At 44.8% G+C, this 18,506-nt stretch overlaps 2 long non-coding RNA genes across 3 annotated transcripts in view; one reads left to right on the top strand and one right to left on the bottom strand.

Annotated features, from left to right (window-relative positions):
- The window catches only part of LOC129462197 (uncharacterized), a 57,837-nt gene that overhangs the window by 31,045 nt on the left and 8,286 nt on the right, over window positions 1-18,506 (bottom strand). Inside the window, exon 3 of one of the 2 annotated variants that reach the window (XR_010115702.1) lies at window positions 8,447-9,446. The exons of the other annotated variant lie outside the window; for it this stretch is intronic. This is a non-coding gene — a long non-coding RNA (uncharacterized lncRNA). Of the gene's footprint in view, window positions 1-8,446; window positions 9,447-18,506 lie in introns of those variants that run through there. 2 annotated transcript variants of the gene reach the window in all.
- LOC134732478 (uncharacterized) lies at window positions 1,002-16,515 on the top strand. Its single transcript, XR_010115698.1, has 3 exons — window positions 1,002-2,195; window positions 12,425-12,502; window positions 14,932-16,515. It is a non-coding gene; the product is annotated as an uncharacterized lncRNA (long non-coding RNA).

Raw genomic sequence — 18,506 nt, 5'->3', positions numbered from 1 at the left:
TTCCATTTTTCATCTTGCTGACTACCTGTGGTTCCATTAAGAATCAAGAATTCTTTTTTTTTTTTTTGAGATGGAGTCTCGCTGTGTTGCCCAGGCTGGAGGGGAGTGGCTCGATCTCGGCTCACTGCAACCTCTGCCTCCCAGGTTCAAGCAATTCTCTTGCCTCAGCCTCTTGAGTAGCTGTAACAACAGGCGTGCGCCACCATGCCCAGCTAATTTTTCTATTTTTAGTAGAGAAGAGGTTTCACCATATTGGCCAGGCTGGTCTCAAACTCCAGACCTCATGATACGCCCGCCTTGGCCTCCCAAAGTGCTGGGATTACAGGTGTGAGCCACCAACCCTGGCCAAGAATCAAGAATTCTTTAAGAAGAGACAGTCTTTGAATGGGAAGCTGGCCTCCAGCCACAAATGCTACTTACTACAAAAACCCACGAGGTTACTTATTTGAAAGCCTCAGACAATGCCTGTGGAAAGAGGAAGAAAAGCCACATTCACAAGGATAAATAGGGCAGAGTAGAAACCCTATCCACTGGTTCTCAATGTTGAAGGCTCATTAGATTCATCCATGCTAAAAAAAAAAAAAAAAAAACACCAGCACTCGGCCCACAAAGATTCTGATTAAACTGATTTGGGTTTGTGCCTGAATACTGGGATTTTCTTTTCTTTTTAAATTTTTATAAAGGGGAAAGTGGCCTGGTATGGTGGCTCACTCCTGTAATCCCAGCACTTTGGGAGGCCAAGGCAGTAGAATCACTTGAGCCCAGGCGTTCGAGACTAGCCTAGGTAACATAGTGAGACTCTGTCTCTACAAAAAATTTAAAAAATTAGCCAGGTGTGGTAGCACATGCCTGTGGTCTCAGCCACTCAGGAGGCTGAGGTGGGATGATCATTTGAACCCAGGAGGTTAAGGCTGCAGTGACCCATGTTCACGCTGCTGCATTTCAGCCTAGGAAACAGAGTGAGACCTTGTCTTAAAAAAAAAAAAAGAAAAAAGCCAATACACCACTAGGGTCAGTAAGGTGGGTGGAATCCTGGGGTCCTCCAAACTTCCCTGGCCTTCTCTCCACTTTCCTCTTTATTTTTGTTTTGTTTTTTGCCATATACTGGCATTTTTAAAAAGAGCCCAGGCATTGTGCAGTGGCTCACGCCTGTAATCCCAGCACTTTAAGAGGCTGAAGCAGGCGGATCACCTGAGGTCAGGAGTTCAAGACCAGCCTGGCCAACATGGTGAAGCCCCATCTGTACTAAAGATAAAAAAAAAAAAAATTAGCCAGGCATGGTGGCACTCGCCTGTAATCCCAGCTACTCAGGAGGCTGAGGCAGGAGAATTGCTTGAACTCTGGAGGCGGAGGTTGCAGTGAGCCAAGATTGCGCCACTGCACTCCAGCCTGGGCAAGGGAGAGACTCCGTCTCTAAATAAATAAATAAATAAGTATGTTTTAAAAGAGCCCAGGCGATTCTACAGTAACACACAAACAAGGCTGCAAACCCTGGACTGGCCGCTTCACGTCCCTTTCTTAGTACAGGTGCCTTCTCTTCCTAGTTAGTGCTATTTACATGAAGCATCTCCAGGTGACTTTCAACTTCCCTATATTCAAATGTCTTGCCATATGCTCTTTTGCATAATAAAAGTACATATACCACACTGAGTATTGCTCTGTGTAAAGCTGACGGTGCTGTTCACATCAGAAATTGCAGCACTGAAGAACAGAGTTCATGCAGATTTTTACAACATGCATCAGCTACAGTGAGTATTCTTGCATGCTTTTAGCCAATGCAAGCTCTCATGGCACGCTGTACTGTAAGCTCCGGGTCGGTGTGCACTTCTGTTTTGTTCCTGCATTTCAAGCCATGTGAACTGACATGTTTTCTTCCCCATGGCATTTGTTTGTTGATGGTACCAGCTGTCAAAAACCAAGCAAGTGGCAGTGCTAGAGGTGCCACAAAAGTGCAAAGGAAGTGTTAGGCTGGATGTCAAAATGAACACCTTGGAGAACTAGATGATGGAACAGACCGTAAAAATCAGCTAAACATCAGAGAAAATGGAGGAAGAGGTCAAAACTGTGAACAGGAACTAGAAGAAAGTGTAGCAGAAAAAGACTTGTCACAAACTTCGAGAGATTTGGAGAAAATGATGTCAAAACACATCTTCCTCAAGCCCATGCTGAGTATCTCTGATTTGGTTAATTTCTTGGTAAGTGTTCCAAGTACAGATAACAAAGCAGAAAAGCACTGATTACAGGGAAGAATTAAGGAATGTACAGAATTTCAGGGAGGGATAGGGAAACAGGTGGGTGGCTAATAGCCAGAACAATGTAGTTAAGAGTTGTGAGTTTCCGCAGCAGGTGCTTGCCCACACCTGTGACATTAGGAACTGGGCAGTGGAGCCTCCCTCAGAGCTACCCCAATCAGATCTCCCAGCAAGCTCTACCCCATACGGCCCATGCCCACCTTCCCAGCTGCAGCTTCTGAGTTTCACACAGGTGCTCTGCTTGGCAGACCTGCAAGGAAGTCTGAAAAAGCAGTTTGTGGTTTTCCGACTCTGCAGCTCGGGAAGGTACACCTGATGGGAGTTAGCTGGGCTTTGGATAGCCAACCCACAGGGTCTGGAACTGCTTCTGTTTGCAAGACGCATCCCCCTATTCCAGACAAGCTCTAGATTCCCCTAAGTGCCTATTACATGACAAAGGCAGGCTTTGTGAATGAATACGTCAAACCCTCTCATGGTGCTGCTGCCTACCAGCCAGTGGGTCTGTTTCTATGCTGCCACCAACTTTGTTGAGCAATATTTGTCTTACAGCTATTTTGAGTATTTTATTGCACTGCCTTTGTTCTCTTATTCCACCCCTCCTTCTTCTAAGTGAAAGAAGTGAAGTAACGATATTTGTGATGAGAAGTGTAGGTCTCATACATTTTATGAAACTGAAACAATTAAAATTACCAGTAGTATCCGAAGCAGCCTATCTATATCCTCAATGAGACCTCAGTGGGAAAAAAGATCTCCTGCCTCTTCACCTGTAAATAACATGTGAAACTGCTAAGACTGTGTTACTGAAGAATGTGGCTAGTGGGCAAAGTGCCATTTGGAATTTTATAGTCGTCATTATCTTTCTGGGAGTGGAACCTCCCTTATAATGTGGAAGGCTATTTTCAACTTTTGCACGTTTTTACTTGGATGCCTTTTTCAGACTCTGTTAACATTTGGAATTGGGTTTCACTCTACAGAGAAGCAGGGGGACAGGTGTAGAGGGGAGGAGAGGGAGGACCGTGGATCGCAGATCGGGCCTATTCCCCTGCACTCACCACTTTGTCTGTCACTGCCAGCCCGCTCCCCCCTTTTCAGATAGCAACACCAGGCCAGGGGTGACAGCCCAGGAAGGTGGCATCCGCAGCCCTCAGCCCTCTGTCCTTGTCATTCATTCCTACCAGTCCTCAGCCTTCTTATCTGTCTAGGAGATGAAGGGCAGCTGGAAGTGGGAGGAAAGCTCCTCTCCTCTCCACCACAGTGACAAGAGGTTTGGAGGAGCTTCGGGGTGAGGCTTAGGGGGTGTCCCTCCTGTGCAAAGCGGCATGGGCTACAAAAGAGTGGATGTTTGTCCTGTCTGTGGGTCCTTCCTGGGGGCTAAAATGAAATCTTTCATTTTCTGATATCATGTCATCTCCAACTTACAAACCCACTTTCCTGTGCCATTTCTAAGACAACAGTCACTTCTAACAGAGCCAGAGTCCTACATTACTGAGGAAACCACCACCATATCCCATGCATGAAAGGGCTGGCCTGTTGTGAATAACAAACTAGTGGCCTTACAGCTACATTGAAAGACAGACAGAGAGAGAGAGAGAGAGACAGAGGCCGGGCACAGTGGCTCACGCCTGTAATCCCAACACTTTGGGAGGCTGAGGGGGGCAGATCACTTGAGGTCAGGAGTTCAAAACGAGCCTGGCCAACATGGCAAACCCCGTCTCTACTAAAAATACCAAAAAAAAAAAAAAAAAAAAAAATTTACCCAGGCATGGTGGCACACGCCTGTAATCCCAGCTACTTGGGAGGCTGAGGCATGACAATCGCATGAACCTGGGAGGAGGAGGTTGCAGTGAGGCTGAGATCGCACCACTGCACTCCAGCCTGAGCAACAGAGTGAGACTCTGTCTCAAACAAACAAACAAACAAACAAAAAAAACAAAAGAGAGAGAGAGAAAAAAATGGCTTGGAAGTTCTCCAAATAACAAAAGGTGTTTTAATGGGGTGGGAGTGGGGGGGCTATGGAGTAATTATTGGAGCTAGGGGGCCACCCTGTGGCTAAGTATCAAAAAATGAAGTCCAGAATTTTTTCCCCCAAACGCATCTGCAATCTGGGCAGAAAGGAATACCAGGCCAAAATCTGTCAAATTTCTCCTCAGAATGGCCAGTTGGCCTAGAATCTTTAAGCCAAAGTGTATGCCTGACCAGCATCACCTAGAAACCTGTCAGAAATGTAAATTTTTCTGGAGGTAAGGCCTCCTGAGTCCATCTGAGTTTTAGCAAGCCCTGCAGATGATTCTGATACCAGGTAAAGTCTGAGAACCACGGGTTTACACCAGTTGGTAAAAGAGCATCTCTCTGGGCAGGGCTAGCATATAGCTGGTACTAACTGTAATTGATTATAATTATCATAAAATTCATTCATTCATTTACCAACCACTGTATTCCATTCATACAAGAAATATTTAATTTTTTTTTTTTTTTTTTTTTGAGACAGAGTTTCACTCTTGTTGCCCAGGCTGAAGTGCAATGGTGCGATCTTGGCTCACTGCAACCTCTTCCTCCCGGGTTCAAGCGATTCTCCTGCCTCAGCCTCCTGAGTAACTGGGATTACAGGCACCAGGCACCAGGCCCAGCTAATTTTTGTATTTTTAATAGAGACAGGGTTTCACCACGTTGGCCAGGCTGGTCTTGAACTCCTGACCTCAGGTGATCCACCTGCCTCAGCCTCCCAAAATGCTGGGATTACAGGCGTGAGCCACCACACCCAGCCAAGAAATACTTCTTGTGTGTTTAAAGAGCAGAAAGAAGGCTTATGTGATGGGTAGAGTGGCTGAGGGGAGCATGCAGGAATAAGTCCTGAGAGGTAGGAAGGGCCAGATGGCATGTTGAGGACTTGTGTATCACAAGAGCCACTGGAAGATACTGAGCAGGAAGAGATGTGATGAGACCGTCTTCCTATAAACAGTTGCTGCAGCTACTGGATACAGAACAGACAGTGATGGAAGCAGGAGATCGGCTAAGAGGCTAATAAAAAGAGAGTGGTGACTTGGATCGGGGTGTAGCAGTGGAAGTATTGAGATGGCTGGATTCTGGATAGATTTTGAAGATACAGCTAACAGGATTTACAGATGGATAGGATGTGAGATGAGGCCCAAAGGAATCTAGGATGACTCCAAGGTTTTATGCCTGAGCAAAACTCTATTTAGTGAGAAATAATTAACTGCCCACTAAGGATGCACTTAAGATGTATCTCATAGTTCAACTTCAGTAGTTTTTGTAACATAGTTAAAATGTGTCAGTAGGAAAGACCAATAAAATTAAGATTATGGGTCAATTTTGCTTCCACCCAATTTACCTGTTTCTGCATTTTAAATATGTCACCTTCTTTTATAAAAATGTGCTTGTATTTCAGCAAGTAGCTTTGAATTTCATAAACGATCTTTTTTTTTTCTTTTTTTTTTTTTTGAGATGGAGTCTCGCTCCGTCACCCAGGCTGGAGTGCAGTGGCATAATCTCGGCTCACTGCAATCTCTGCCTCCCAGATTCAAGCAATTCTCCTGCCTCAGCCTCCCAAGTAGCTAGGTTTACAGGCATGCACCACTATGCCTGGCTATTTCTTGTATTTTTAGTAGAGACGGGGTTTGCCATTGTTGGCCAGGCTGCTCTCAAACTCCTGACCTCAGGTTATCCACTCACACCCCTCACCTCAGCCTCCCAAAGTGCTAGGATTACAGGCATGAGCCACTGTGCCTGGCCTCGACAATACTTTTATATCCTGGTATACTACAGTGAAGGTAGGGGTTGTACTTAAGGTAATCAAGGGCTATTGTCTTTTAAATTGATATATAATAGTTGTACATGTATGGGGGGTATGTAGTCTTCATTACAGAAGTAGAAATAGGTCTTCTTTATCAATTTGCTACTTTTATTCTTCCTGTGGTACAAATTAGCAGCAATTATGTGTGCCTGCAAAGACATATTTTCATGTAGAATACAGCCATACACCCCGCTTAATTCAGCAGCCCAGATCCCTGACAACCTCAACCATTTGGAACTCAGGTATGAATTCCCAAACTATACTCAGGAGCTTAAGGGATGTGTCTAAAATTAAGGTTAATGAGTTAACAAGCTTAATTATTTTGTTTCCTCTGGCAAACTTCCAGTCTTCCTGGGTTTAATCCAATAGAAGAAATGGTTATTGAGTGCCTACTTGTACAGGGCACCCTGTTAGGCTGTGAGAGGGGTACAGGGAGAGCTGAGAACAGATCATAATTCCATGGGAAGGGAGGAAGCAGACATGCTGACCGCAGCAAGATGGAAGGAAACAGAATGATCACCAGCTAGAAAAGAATAAAAGCCTCTGAGCTCTCGAATTAGCACTAATAACACCAGAAAATTAAATAGCCCCCAAGGCTGGAGTACAGCCACGACAGTGCCTGGGGTTTCATAACAACGACTGAGTCGTAAAATTAAAAGAACAGAAAAAGTTAAGATGTTACTAACTCAATTTCCTATGGCACAGAATGATATCAGACATTTTAGAAAAAAGTCTAATTAAAACAATTAGCATTTAATTTCAAGGGGTCATTTTAAATTGCCTGAATAATTAATTACATCCAGACTTTCTTTTTTTTTCTTTTTGAGACAAAGTCTCCCTCTTGTCCCCCAGTCTGGAATGCAATGGCGCGATCTTGGCTCACTGCAACCTCTGCCTCCCGGGTTCAAGTGATTCTCCTGCCTCAGCCTCCCGAGTAGCTGGGATTACAGGTGTCTACCATCATGCCCAACTAATTTTTTGTATTTTAAGTAGAAATGGGGTTTCACCATGTTGGCCAGGCTGGTCTCGAACTCCTGACCTCAGGTGATCCGCCTGCCTCGGCCTGCCAAAGTGCTGGGATTACAGGCGTCAGTCACTGCGCCCAGCCCAGATGATCTCATGTTACAGGAATTAATAGGATAGGCCGGGTGCAGTGGCTCATGCCTGTAATCCCAGCACTTTGGGGAGGCCGAGGCAGGCAGATCACAAGGTCAGGAGATCGAGACCATCTTGGCCAACATGGTGAAACCCCCTCGCCCCACTAAAAAAATACAAAAAGTTAGCTGGGTGTGGTGGTGCATGCCTGTAATCCCAGCTACTTGGGAGGCTGAGGCAGGGGAATCGCTTGAACCCAGGAGGCGCAGGTTGCAGTGAGCTGAGATGGCGTCACTGCACTCCAGCCTGGTGACACAGCAAGACTCTGTCTCAAAAAAAAAAAAAAGGAATTAATAGGGTTACTATAAAGGAAGAATTTTTTTTTTTTTGAGACAGAGTCTAGCTCTGTCGCCCAAGCTAGAGTGCAGTGGTGCAATCTCGGCTCACTGCCAGCTCCACCTCCCGGGTTCACGCCATTCTCCTGCCTCAGCCTCCCGAGTAGCTGGGACTACGGGTGCCCACCACCACACCCAGCTAATTTTTTGTATTTTTAGTAGAGATGGGGTTTCACCATGTTAGCCAGGATGGTGTCAATCTCCTGACCTCATGATCCGCCCAACTCGGCCTCCCAAAGTGCTGGGATTACAGATGTGAGCCATTGCGCCTGGCCTAAAGGATGAATTTGAAAGTGGAATCTTGATGGGCCAAATAGACTGCTAGTCTTTGGATATTTTTACATTAATGGGCTACCTTAGAGATGAGGGTTTGGGAATAGAAGGAATAATTGCTAACTTTAATTTTATTTTCTTTGATTTGCTCCCTAGAATTTTTTTCTTCTTTTTTAAAAACCTTTAGTAGAGAAATTTAAAAATATAAAAGTAAGCAAATAGCATAAAGAACGTTTCGTACAGTATTCATCACCCACTACTGAATCCCACTTCATCTAAACCCATCCACATCCTCCTGCATTACTTTGAAGCAAATCCTAGGTATCATATAATTTTATCCATAAATATTTCACTGTGTATCTCTTAACAGTCAAGGGGTCTTTCTTTAAAATCCTCAAAATTCCATTATCCTAACCAAAAACATCAATGGTGATTATTTAATATAATCAAATATCTACTCCAAGTTCAAATTCCCAATTGCTTTATAAAATTATATTTTTTTAAGAGACAAGGTCTCGGTACGTTGCCCAGGTTGGTCTCCATCTCTTGGGTTCAAGTGATATTCCTGTCTCAGCCTCCCAAGTAGCTGGTATTACAGATGCACACCACCACACTCAGCTAAAGTGATAACTTTTAAAGAGTTTATTTGAATTAGAATCTGCAACTGATTGATATGTTTCTTAGTCTGTATGTTCCCCCAACCCCATTCAAAATGTTTTCATTGAAATTAATTTTTTGAGTCCAGCAGGACATTTGGCCTGGAGAGTTTCCCACAATCTGGTTTGGGCTGATTACAACTCTGGTGGCATCATCGAATGTGTTCCTCTCCTCTCCTTTGAGTTCCTATAAATTGGTTGTTGGAAAGAGAGGCTCATTTAGATTCAGGTTCCATGTTTTTGCAAGACTACTTCATGGGCAGTGATGTGCTCTAGCAGAAGGCTCCTCGTGTCCATTTGTCTCTTTTTTTTCTTATGCTGACAATTCATGCTTGATAGCGAGAGCCTTTACTACATTAAGGGTTGTCAAATGATGAGAGACTAATTCCACAGTTCCTTATATAATATAGCAAGCTCCCTATACTTAAAGAGAAAACACCCTTCATCTTCTATTTTGTTCCCAGTGGTACAGTTCATACAGAAGAACAAGATAAATACTTAAATTTTTTATTTACGAGTATTCAAAATAATGAGTTGCTTTCCTAGCATCCTCCAACAGAAACAACACATTTCTTTTTAGCAATATTATTAACTCATAGCTTTAAATATATTTGATGTGTTTTAATCCCTTGCAGTTTTTAATCCATGTTGATGTTGAAATCACCCCATCCTTGGCCAATCAAGTCAAGCTCCCGAATCCTTTTAGCATGACCTCAATTTTCATTGAAAGCTTCAGAGTGCTTTGGTATAACAAGTTCTTCCAGGTTCATCTCAGATGTTTCCTGCCCAAGACCTGGACCCAGTGATTTCTCCAAATAGTACTGGTTCCTTTTAGTGGGAAATGGTCTTGTGAGACCACAGTCTAGAGGCTAGGGGTGCTCATTACTGTAGGATTGGTCACTGTTTCTAGGTATTTTCCATAGAGAGAGCCAGGAAATACATTCTGAATTCATATTGATGGTTCCTATTCAACATCGGGGCAATTTCAGTTTTGTTACAAGTGTAAAGAAAAAAGTTAATAATAATAATAAAATCAGGATAGCAGCATTTTTACTTAACCCTTTCTGTCTTACATCTACATGCCCTTTCTCCCACACTGAGAATTCTGGTATTCATTGACTCTGAGAATGACAGAATGATAAGGTCACATATTGTACTGCTTTATCATATATCATACCACAATAAATACTCAACAATCAGAGTAACAATTCTGCTGGCAAAAATATGATTGCTATAAACAGCTTGATACATTATTATTTAATGTTTTAAAATATGTATGTGTTTATATCTTTTAAAAATATAGTTGCATATTCTATACACTTTTTTCTACCTTGTTTTTTGTTTTTTTTTTTTTGAGACAAGATCTCACTCTGTTGCCCAGGCTGGAGTACAATGGCGTGATCACGGCTCACTGCAGCCTCAACCTCCTAAGCTCAAGGGATCCTCCCACCTTAGCCTCCCAAGTAGCTGGGACCACAGGTGCCTGCCACCATGCCTGGCTAATTTTTTGATTTTTTTAGAGATGGGGGTCTCACTTTGTTTCCAGGCTGGTCTCAAACTCCTGGGCTCGAGCAATCTTCACCTCAGCCTCCAAAAGTGCTGGGATTACAGGGGTGAACAACTGCAACTGGCCCTACCTTGCTTTTTTCACTTCACACTGTATCTTGAAGATCACTCCTTGGTAGTATTTAGATATAGTTTTCATGCTTGGTTTACCATGTACCATATACTGTGCTAAGTGGTTGTATTAGGCCATTCTTGCATTCCTATAAATACCTGACAGACTGGGTAATTTATAAAGAAAAGAGGTTTAGGCTGGGCACGGTGGCTCACACCTGTAATCCCAGCACTTTGGGAGTTCGAGGCAGGCAGATCACAAGGTCAGGAGATCGAGACCATCCTGGCCAACATGGTGAAACCCTGTCTCTACAAAAATTAGCTAGGCTTGGTGGTGCATGTCTGTAATCCCAGTTACTTGGGAGGCTGAGGCAGGAGAATCGCTTGAACCAGGGCAGTGAGCCAAGATCATGCCACAGCACTCCAGCCTGGCAACAGAGCAAGACTCCATCTCAAAAAAAAAAAAAAAGAAGTTTAACTGGCTTACAGTGCTACAGCCTGTATGGGAAGCATGGCCCCATTATCTGCTCCGGAGAGAGGCCTCAGGAAGGTTTTACTCATAGTGGAAGGGGAAGCAAGAACAGGCACTTCACATGACGAAAGCAGGAGCAAGGTGGGTGGGGTGGGGACAGGTGCCACACACTTTTAAATGACCAGCTCTTGCAAGGATTCACTATCATGAAGACAGCACCATGCCATGAGGGATCCGCCCCCATGATCCAAACACCTCTCGCCAGGCCCCACCTCCACCACTGGGGATTACATTTCAACATGAGATTTGAGTGAAGACAAATATCCAAGCCATATCAGTGGTTTATACAGATTATCCCATTTAATCCTCAGAATGATCCAGTGAGGTTGCCACTGTTATAATTGCCATTTTATAAATGAAATTTGAGTTTCACTTGAAACTCAACATGTAACTCAATTTCATTTGAAACATGAGAAATTGAAAGTTAAGTAATTTGTCCAAGGTCATCAAGCTGAGAAGCAGTGAATAATCTTTTTTTTTTTTTTTTTTTGAGATGGAGTCTCACTCTGTCACCCAGGCTGGGGTGCAGTGCTGCAATCTCAGCTCACTGCAACCTCTGTCTCCTGGGTTCAAGTGATTCTCCTACCTCAGCCTCCCAAGTAGCTGGGATTATAGGCACTCACCATCACACCTAGCTAATTTTTTGTATTTTTAGTAGAGACAGGGTTTCACCATGTTGGCCAGGCTGGTCTCAAACTCCTGACTTTAAGTGATCTGCCTGCCTCAGCCACCCAAAGTGCTGGGATTACAGGCATGAGCCACCATGCCCAGCCCAGTGAATAATCTTTTAAAGATAGAGGGAGAAAACTGATAAATTTTATATATTCATTATTCACATATATCTATATCTCTAGTTAGCATAGAGGCAGAGAAATAATTTACACCAGTAAATTAGTAGACATCAGTATATCAGAATACTCACAGCCCTGTCTGGTTCATAAACAAGGGTTTGCGGAGAAGTTTCCAACAGAGGGCTTATCAAGTAGGCAAAAAACTTAAATACACACAAAGTAACTTGAAAACCATTTTTTTTTTTTTTTGAGACAGAGTCTCTCTCTGTCACCCAGGCTGGAGTGCAGTGGTGCGATCTCTGCTCACTCTAATCTCCTGGGTTCAAGCGATTCTCCTGCTTCAGCCTCCCAAGTAGCACGTGCCTCCACACTCGGCTAATTTTTGTATTTTTAGTAGAGGTGGGGCTTCACCATGTTGGTCAGGCTGGTCTCGAACGCCTGACCTCCAGGCACGTGCCTCCACACTCGGCTAATTTTTGTATTTTTAGTAGAGGTGGGGTTTCACCATGTTGGCCAGGCTGGTCTTGAACTCCTAACCTCAAATGATCCACCCGCCTCAGCCTCCCAAAATGCTGGGATTACAGGCAAGAGCCACAGTACCCGGCCTTGAAAACCATTTTTAAAAGCTATCTAATAGATGGGGGGAGAAAACTGTGTAGATTAACAATATAAATGATGAGATAACTTGGAATAAATGAGAAACCAAAGCAGGCATATCATAAAACTCATTTTGGGATTGTAAATCCTTTGGGCACAGAACAATACTCCATCTTTGTCCATTTGTTGCTGTTCTTTCTTTTATGTGTATGGTGTTTTATAGCAGAATCTCTTTCTGCCTGCCATCTACTGCGGCTGGTCCCTACCCTGGGGTGGGTGGAACAGGTTCTAGAGAAAGGGAAATGACTTGGGGGGCTGGGATGGCACCCCAGAAGGCATCTGCCCCAGGCCTTATAATTCTTTGGATTCTAGTTATTCACATGCTTCTTTTCTCCTTTCTTGTAGGCTGCTAGCAAGTTTAGGCAGGCCCTAGCACACCCATCCCTGTGTGCTCCCCCAACCTCAGCCTAGCAAATGAACCAGGTAAGCATCTGACTCAAAAGAAGCCAATTAAACTCCTGTTGGAATTTGCCTTTTGGATCCAGAGATGCTGGGTGGCCTCTGGCCGCTGACCTCCTGATTGCCATCCCTCCCCCATCACCACAACTCAATAATCAAACCAGCAACTGAGGAGTTACTCTATACTCTTCTGCTTTACCTCCCAACCACCCCGTTCCAGCCGCTAGTCATCATGCTGATTCTACCTGTAAAATACAGCTCGATTTGTTTGGTTTTCTCCATCTCCACAGCTGGCACCATCTCTACATCTCCGCCATCTGTCACCTAGATAACACAGCATCTTCCAAATGAGTGCCCCCCTTTCCAGGGTGATCTTAAAACAGAAATCAGATTTTCACCCCTGCTGAATATCCTTCAGGGCTCCTCTCTGCACCCAGCTGGAATCCAAACACTGGTCCAGGAAGCCCCGCCTGCCTCTCCTGCCTCATCCAGGTGGCTCTACCCTTTGCCCACCTCACTTCAGCCACAGTAGCCTCATCTAAGTGCCTCCACATTTGGTATCTATTCATTCTCTAGCCAGTGCACCTCAGAATGCCTGGAATTCGGCCAGGCACGGTGGCCCATTCCTACAGGAATTCCAGCACTTTGTGAGGCCAAGGTGGGTGGATCGCTTGAGATCAGGAGTTCAAGACCAGCCTGGCCAACATGGTGAACCCCCGTCTCTACCAAAAATACAAAAATTAGCTGTGCATAGTGGTGCGTGCCTGTAATCCCAGCCACTCTGGAGGCCGAGGTAGGAGAATTGCTTGAACCTGGAGGCGGAGGTTGCAGTGAGCCAAGATTGTGCCACTGCACTCCAGCCTGGGCAACAGAGCAAGATTCTGTCTCAAACAAACAAATAAAAAGAATGCCTGGGGCTGGGCGCAGTGGCTCACGCCTGTAATCCCAGCACTTCGGAAGGCTGAGGCAGGTGGATCACGAGGTCAGGAGATCGAGACCATCTTGGCTAACATGGTGAAACCCCGTCTCTACTAAAAAATACAAAAAATTAGCCAGGCATGGTGGCAGGCACCTGTAGTCCCAGCTACTCAGGAGGCTGAGGCAGGAGAATGGCATGAACCCGGGAGGCGGAGCTTGCAGTGAGCCGAGATGGTGCCACTGCACTCCAGCCTGGGCAACAGCAAGACTCCGTCTCAAAAAAAAAAAAAAAAAAAAGAATGCCTGGAATTCCTGTCCTTGCCCATCACTTGTCTCTTTCTCATCTTTCCAGCCTCAGCTTAAATGTCACCTCCTCAGGGGAGCCTTCCCTGGTCACATGATCTTTAATAGGTTATCCATGTTTTTCTCCTCTCAGCACCTCATTTGTTTCCTTCCTAGTACTTAATGTAATAGATCATTATTCTTTGTGTACTTAATTGTCTCCCCACGGTGGGTGCAGTGGCTCATGCCTATAATCTTAGTACTTTGGGAGGCTGAGGCAGGAGGATCACTTGTGTCCAGGAGTTCAAGACCAGCCTGGGCAACATAGTGAGACCCCATCTCTATAAAAAAATTAAAAATTAGCCAAGTGTGGTGGTGCAGACCTGTAGTCCCTGCTACTCGGGAGGCTAAGGTGGGAGGATCACTTGAGCCTGGGAGGTAGAGGCTAAAGTGAGATGAGATAGTGCCACTGAACTCCAGCTTGGGTGTCAGAGTGAGACCCTGTCTAAAAAAAAAAAGTTAAATTAAATAATTGTTTCCCCAACCACACTATAATCTCCATCTTGGGAACTACACCATCTTGTTGGCCATCATGTTGTATCCTCTTGGGGGAATAAGGACAAGTTTCAAAGAAAGGGATGGCACTTGGGAAGAAGGTGCTAAATTTTCTCCTTCTTCCATTTAGCACTGCTGCATCTTGATTCTGTTCTGGGGGAACCACCCTTTGCCTATTTCAGCCATGGGGTTTGGCTTGAAATGACCCACCCTTGGCACCAGCAAAGTCTCTTATTAGTTTAGGCAGGTTACGACTGAGGCCAAAAATAATCAAGATGTTTGCTGGGGTCAGGCACGGTGGCTCATGCCTGTAATCCCAGCACTTTGGTAGGCTGAGACGGGCAGATCACTTGAGGTCAGGAGTTCAAAATCAGCCTGGCCAACATGGTGAAACCCCGTCTCTACTAATAATAGAAAAAATCAGCTGGGCATGGTGGCGCACCTGTAATCCTAGCTACTCAGGAGACCGAGGCAGGAAAATGGCTTGAACCCGGAGCGGGAGGTTGCAGAGAGCTGAGATCACACCACTGCACTCCAGCCTGGACAACAGAGCGAGGCTCGGTCTCAAAAAAAATAAAATAAAATAAAATAAAAAAGAATTTAAAAGATGTTTGCAGGGCAAGAAGCATACTCTCTCTCTTTCCTGTTAAAATGGCCAAAAGAGAACCTCTTTCTCTCGCCTTTCTCCCGCTGAGCAGTGTAGTGTGAAGATATGTGATTCGGGATTGCCATATCAGTCAAGGTCCCAGCAGGAAGCAGATGGCACATTCAAACTGGACAATTTGAGGAGCAATTAGTAAGTGGACTGTTGGCGGTGCATACCTGTAACCCCAGCTACTTAGGAGGCTGAGGCAGGAGGATCTCTTGAACCCAGGAGTTCGAGGCCACAGTGAGCTATGATCTCCAGCCTGGGTGACAGGGTGAGACCCTATCTCTATTAAAAAAAAAAAAAAAAAAACATGGACTGTTTGCAAAAGTGTGAGCATGTGTACGGAAAACTTAAGGAATAATGAAGTATCTTGGGGCCATTACCTAGGCCTACAGAGGATGGTTGCTGGAATGCAGAGATAGAGAGAGATATGGAGACTGTCACTTCGTAGATGAGGGATGAAGGCAGCCTGTGCTGTGCACCATGGAGGACAGAGATTTAATTAATAGCCCAGCCATCCATGGAGCCCATGCTGGTGCTCCTCACTGGCCAAACCCAAGTGGAAGGCAGAAGGCAAGGAAGCCCACAAATCTAGGCCAGGTCATCCTCCAAGGGCACTGAGCAGGGAGGAGAAGAATAGAGACGTGAAGAGGCAGAAGGAAGATACGGAGCACACCTACCTGCTAGGGTAGGACTGAAAGAGCCACTGGGGATTCTGAACGCAAGCCAACACGGCAAAAGGCAGAAGACAAAAATGTAGTAAAACCAAGTCACCTGTGGTGCCATCCAAGCTGCTGAACAGACGCCACCTGAAGCTAACTAGATACCTCAGTATATTTCTCAGTATAGGAGCCAATAGATTCCCTTTATTGTCCAGATGTTACTTGAAACACAAAAAGCCCTCACAGATGTAATGAGTTCTTCGAGTATTACTGAGGTTTCAATAAGCAGAAATGGAGAAATCACTTTCCAGAAACAGGGAACAGAATAAGCAAAGGCCAAGGTGAAAATGAGGGGCATGTTTGGGGATCCGTGAGTAGGCAGTTGACTGGAGCCTGTAGGCCAAGTATTAGCAGAAGATTCCAGAAAGATAAGTGGGGTCTCATAGACTGGAAGTCCTAGAACTGGAAGTCAAGGAGTTGGGAGCTCATGCAACTGGCAATGGAGAACCACCAAAAGGTGAACTGTTGTGCTTGTAATTATTTTCTTCATGGTTTCTTTGGGGTCCTGGGAGTGTGTGGTGGCTGGTATGTGTAACTGTGATTAACTTTACATCGTGAAAAGTCAGTCACCAAAAGGCAGGAGAAGAGGCTAGATGGGACTCGCCTGCAGAACTGGACGGAGAGCTCTGCGGCTGCCACCGAATCTGCTCCAGGATCCTGCCGAGTCTCCTCCCACCCAGGGTAAACCATTTCCACTTACTACGGACTCCACCTTGTGGTCATGCTTGAGAACTGCACCACTGCCTCCGCAGTCCTACCCACAAGGGCAACAGGATCACCACCCTCTTTCCTTGTCCCTCTCATACCTTTAGGTCTCTTAAAAAAATGAAAGCAACAGTGTACAGAAAGAAGTATAAAGGAAAAATTATTTCAAAATTAAAATTTAACAAATAAAAGCATACCAAGATAAAGTCCATTTCGTGAGATTTCATGCATCTTAAACAAATGGACCTCAAACCAAATATATTATTTAACCCTCTGTACATCCTCTTCTATTAGTATTATCTGTTTTCATTAATTTCTTCAAAGCCCCAATGGGTCAGGCGGCTAAAGACATTTTCACACTTATGGCCGGGCACTGTGGGAGGCCAAGGAGTTCAAGACCAGCATGGCCAACATGGTGAAACCCCGTCTCTACTAAAAATTCAGAAATCATCTGGGCGTGGTAGTGCATTCCTGTAGTGCCAGCTACTTGGGAGGCTGAGGCAGGGGAATTGCTTGAATCTGGGAGGTGGAGGCTGCAGTGAGCCAAGATCATGCTACTGCACTCCAGCCTGGGTGACAGAGTGAGACTGTCTCAAAAAAAAAAAAAAAATTCACATTTAATCCTTACAGTTGTTTGGTAGGCATAAACGCTACAATCCTCATTTCACAAATAAGGAAATCTAGGCATATGGGCTCAGAGAGTTTTAACAACCTGCCCAAGGCCACACAGCTAATTAGTTGGGACAGTTGGAATTTGAACTTGGTCAGTTAGATCCAAAACACAGGCATTTCCCACCAAGCCACATTGCCTCTTAGTTGACAGGATTTTCATCTACTCGATTTTCAACTGGAAATTAGTAAGGGGATCTTGATTGTTGCCTCCCCTTCACTGCTTCACCCATATGCAGAGATAGGTTATTGATAGCACCTCCTGACTGATATGGGATTTTGTCCCTTTCTCTCTCCCCATGGCCATAATCTCAGTCTGGCCCTTCCTTGCATTTCATATGAAATATTGCAATTGCTTCCTACGAGGTTTCCAGTGTTTCCTCCATCCCACCCTACTGAAGAGAGGGTTCTAGTTTTAAAATCCAAATCTGAAAAGACTCAATCAATTTAGGCCATACATGTGGCATTTAAGCCACATGTATCAAGATGCTTAAAAATGTCTATATCCTTTCAATCAGTAATTCTACTTCTGTGAATCTATCTTTCAAAAAAATTCCTGTATATAAAAAAGTTATATGTACAAAGATGGTCAGGCAGTATTATTGATGTAGTATAGCTATTCCTTACAAAATTTTTAAATTTCCATTATGAGGCCGGGAATGGTAGCTCCCATCTGTAATCCCAGGGCTGTGGGAGGCCAAGGAGGGCGGATTGCTTGAGGCCAGAAGTCTAAGATCAGCCTGGGCAACATAGTAAGACCCCATCTCTACAAAAAAAATTAAATTAAATTAAATTATAATAGCCAGGCATGGTGGCGTGCACCTGTAGTCCTAAGCTAAGGCAGAAGGATCACTTGAGCCCAGGAGTTTGAAGCTGAAGTGAGCTATCATCATGCCACTGCACTCCAGCCTGGGATAGAGGAAGACCCCTCTCTAAACAAAACAAATAATAAGGTCGGGCGTGGTGGCTCACGCCTGTAATCCCAGCACTTTGGGAGGCCGAGGTGGGCGGATCACAAGGTCAGGAGTTTGAGACCAGCCTGACCAACATGGTGAAACCCCATCTCTACTAAAAATACAAAAATTAGCCAGGTGTGGTGGCATGCACCTGTAATCCCAGCTACTCAGGAGGCTGATGCAGGAGAATTGCTTGAACCCAGGAGGCAGAGGCTGTAGTGAGCAGAGATTGCACCACTGCACTCCAGCCTGGGCAAGAGAGCGAAACTCTGCCTCAAAAAAAAAAAGGAAACAAGAAAAACAAATAATAATAATAATAAATTTAAACCAACTTAATTTCTACTCCAAACCCAACAGGATTTTCTACTTCAGGCCGTCCTTCAAGGTCCTAGGAAGACCCTACAGTTATAGATCATTACTAGTCACTGTCAAGGCCACCAGGGCCCAATTTATCTGGTTCCCTCAGTTCTAACAGCCCACTAGCCTTCGCAGCACCCTTGGGACATATGGATATCTGGTGAGGCTGGGAGCCCTGTAACTGTTCCTCTCTGAGATCTGGCCACTCCCCTGGG

The sequence above is a fragment of the Symphalangus syndactylus genome, chromosome 14 (genome assembly GCF_028878055.3).
Source record: "Symphalangus syndactylus isolate Jambi chromosome 14, NHGRI_mSymSyn1-v2.1_pri, whole genome shotgun sequence".
Classification (NCBI taxonomy): Eukaryota; Metazoa; Chordata; class Mammalia; order Primates; family Hylobatidae; genus Symphalangus; species Symphalangus syndactylus.
This window is presented reverse-complemented; position numbering and strand designations above follow the sequence as displayed.